The sequence below is a fragment of the Cygnus olor genome, chromosome 1, assembly GCF_009769625.2.
Source record: "Cygnus olor isolate bCygOlo1 chromosome 1, bCygOlo1.pri.v2, whole genome shotgun sequence".
NCBI classification, from domain to species: domain Eukaryota; kingdom Metazoa; phylum Chordata; class Aves; order Anseriformes; family Anatidae; genus Cygnus; species Cygnus olor.
The window spans coordinates 74,416,127-74,419,912 of NC_049169.1; the positions used below are offsets into that span (position 1 = coordinate 74,416,127).

The 3,786-nt window shown below is 45.5% G+C and overlaps 1 long non-coding RNA gene across 1 annotated transcript in view; it reads left to right on the forward strand.

Moving 5' to 3' along the window:
- Nucleotides 1-211: 211 nt before the first annotated feature.
- LOC121073986 overlaps nucleotides 212-3,786 on the forward strand; it is a 110,230-nt gene continuing 106,655 nt past the window's right edge. Inside the window, exon 1 of the long non-coding RNA XR_005822042.1 lies at nucleotides 212-1,318. This is a non-coding gene — a long non-coding RNA (uncharacterized LOC121073986). The remainder of the gene's footprint in view (nucleotides 1,319-3,786) is intronic.

The following is a 3,786-nucleotide window of genomic DNA, read 5'->3' on the forward strand; positions in this document are numbered from 1 at the left end:
GGACTGGTGACAATGAGGCCAGGAGGAATGTAAATAAGTTAGAAGGAACAAAGAAGGGTGTTTCAGGAGACACCTTGCTGTCTCAAACTGCACGTTCTCCAGCCGTTAAATCATAGAATATCTTGAGTTGGAAGGGACCCACAAGGATCACTGAATCCAAATCCTGGTTCCACACAGGACCACCCTAAAATAAAACCATGTCTGAGTGCGTTGTCCAAACACTTCTTGAACTCCATCAGGCTTGGTGCTGTGACCACTTCCCTGGGGAGCCTGTTCCAGTGCCTGACAACCAATTGGTGAAGAACCTTCTCCTAATATCCACCCTGAACCTAATCTGTCACAGATTCATGCCATTTGCTTGGTACCAGAATGGAGCCCTGTGGAACCCCACTAGTGACCGTCCACCAGCCTGATGTAACCCCATTTACTCTAACTCTTTGAGACTGACCCGTCAGCCAGTTGTTCACCACTCATACTATGTATTTACCTAGCTGTATGCTAGACATTTTGCCCAGAAGGATACTGTGAGAAGCTTTACTGAAATCCAAAAACATCAACTGCCTTCCTTTGGTCAACTAGGTGGGTGACCTTGTCATAAAAGGAAATTAAGTTCGTTAAGCAGATCCTTCCCCTCATGAACCCATGTTTTCTGTGACCAACAACTGTATTGTCTTTCAGGTGTTTTTCAGCAACTCCCAGAAAAATCTTTGCTATAATTTTACCAGGCACTGAAATGAGACTGTTATAAATGAAGATACAATTCAATCTGAATTTAGTAATATTTATAAAAGGCAAGTAAACAGCGCTGGGTGTGCAGAGAGTCTACGCTCTACCAACATGCACACACAACCATCGAACTTTCTAAATATATAGAACATTGCTTTTACATATTCATAAGAAACCCGAGTACGCTTATACAAATGTACAATCAGAAAAGGTATCAAATGAAACATAAACATGGCAAAGTTTTCCGAATTCTGGCAAGTGTTTAACAAACAATCCTTTAAGTCTGTTACTATTGATGTCCATGACTAGGGAGCATAGTTGGAGTTGGTAATCCTGGTTGAAGTGCTCCCATATCTTCCACGACTTCATTAATTTTTCTCAGATCATATAACAAGTCTCCATTTTCCATTCCTTTTCTTGATTACAAACACCGGATAAGTCCAGGGCTAGTCATGGGTACAATATGTCTCGCTTTAAGTTGTTAAGCAACTCGGCCTTCGGGCCTTATGTATCCTATTCCTCCCGGATCTAAGGGAAACAGATCCGGCTCCTTTTCAGGGCCTATAGGGCCTGGATCAAAAGGAACATCCAGGTCACCAGGGGGCATAACAGCAAAGGCCTGCGATGGCAGTAGCGGCGGGGGAGGGCCAATGGTGTAGCAGGTGGATCAGTGGACAAGCCCGCAGCTCCTTCACTGTCTGGCAAACCACACGTTTCTGATTGTGGTCGCACATGGCTCTTTAAGGCCTCAGAGATTGCTCGCCAGGGGCCAAGCAATCCCACCGCAACCCCGTCGTCTCTAGTAGCAGAGTCCCACACCTTGACCTCAATTTGGTCCCATGTTTCAGGATCATAAACTGTCTGAATAAGCTGTAAGGTTACCAGGACAGTCTCTGTTTCTAAGGACGTGTGATTCCCCATAATGCGCAACTGCTTACCTTCAGCCAGCGAGGGGCAGTTGTGTGCACGGGTCCGCTTCTCTCAGCTGGAGCTTCCTTCCAGCTCCGGTGCGCCTATTTCCAGCAACCTTCTATACGAGCTTCTTTGAGCGGTTTGCTGAGTTTGGCCGAACCTATCTTCATGAGGCGATCAATGTCCCTGTTCCTGTCCTGGTCCCTGTTCTGTTAGCCTGTCCCTGTTCCTGCTGTTCATGTCCCTGTTTGTTTTCTTCAGGTCCCTGTTCGGGTGCCATTTGTGGTGTAATGACCACACGGACACCAGGGTTCTTTTAGGATCAGTAACTGCTACTACTTTATTGATGACAGAACTTCATCATATCGTGTTGCATCCCATATTGAGGACAGGCTCCCTTCTTATACTATTCGCCCCACAGCAGTCCTGTTCCACTGACTCTTCATTGGTCAAACAACTTTGCCTGGCAACCAGCAAACCCCCAGCAACTTCCATGCCTTAACGGCTGGAGAACAAGCAACCCAAGACGGCATGGCGTCTCCTGAATCACCCTTCTTTGTTCCCTCTAAACTCTACATTCCTGATGGCCTCATCGTTAAGAGTCCGATGTTATGACCAACCATGGGGCTTGTTGACCCCCCATGGCCACACTCCTACATCTCCCCCTTCTTTATTAACATCAACTATCTTCTTGACACAAATTATTACTCCATATATCACAAGACTGACAGGTCTGTAGTTACCAGGGTCTTCTTTCTATTCCAATTTTCAAAAAAGGCAAATGTCAGCTTCCAGTCAAGTGGGACCTCTCCAGTTTGCTTTGCCAAACAAGACCTGTAATTATTACATCAGTCATTTATGGATAACTTTACTATTCTCTTCTTAGGAAACGACCCTTCCTAAGAATACAGCTGTGGGGGTTTTGTTTGTTTGTTTTTGTGTTCCTGCAATTTATTGTAGTGTTCCTGAACATTTGAAGTCAAAACCCTAAAAATAATAGGCCTTAAATATCTACTTAAAGACTACGTACATTTATTTAGGTTCACGTGTTCTAGTATTCTTACCTTAATCAATGGAGACTAATAAGGAAAACAGATTAATTGTTTTAATAAACTGGGGCTGAGAGGAATGAACTTGCACTAATGTTAGGCTGTTTCTGTGAGGCACCCATATAAACATGCAAAACAAGATTCTTAGCAGAAAGAAGTTGTGCTACTACAACTTTACAGAAAAGCAGTGTTGTTTCCTGTGGCTTCAATTCTGTCAAAATTTAAAGTCTAATGTCTATGCAAGAAAATTTATTGGCATAAGGTCATAAAAAAAAAAAAAAGGTTCTAGAATTGGTATACAAACCTCAATCTTAGAAGATTTCTTCTTTTCTGCTGACTTTAATATTTCACAGCATATTTGGTTGACCCAAGAGATTAGTGGATCCCTTCTCACTCTATTGCCTCTTTTCACCCTCCTCAACTAAAAATAAACACCTTCTCTCTTCTACATTAGCTGCCTGCATCCTCACGTTTAACTTCAAGTGTTTTTTGCTATTCAAACGCCACAGACGTAATCCCCTTCCACAATCTCATCCCCAAACTTAACAGACACGTTGTTCCTATTATGCTTATGCTTCAGCCGTTCCTTGCCGCCGGCTGCCTTCGCATCGGCACGGCCACGGCACCGCAGTGCTCGGCAAAGCCACAGTGGGGAGGCGGCCCAGGGAACGGCTGCGAGGCCGCCCCTGCTACGGCCCCTCCGGTTTCGCTCCCGGTGGCGCTGCCTCAGCATGGCCACGCCCCGCCAACCCCACTCCCTCACCCGCCGCCGGCCGTGCCCTGGCCCCCGGCGCTCTCCATCGCCAGCCCCGCCGTTGCCATGGGCCCTGCCAGACATGGAAGTTGCTAAATGTTTGCTGTTGCTGGGCGAAGTTGTTAACCAATGAATAGTTAGTGGGAAAGTACCGCTTGTAGAGCTAATGGTATAAGAAGGGAGCCCGTCCTCAATAAAGTTGTAGTTGAAGTTATCGATCCTTAAACTTACTCTGGTGTACATGTGGTTATTACGCCACACAAGCCCAGTTTGCAGTCTCCAGTTTGCTTTCCCAGGTCTGCCACCAGTACCTGACTGTTATAAATGACTGAGTCCCAAATACGA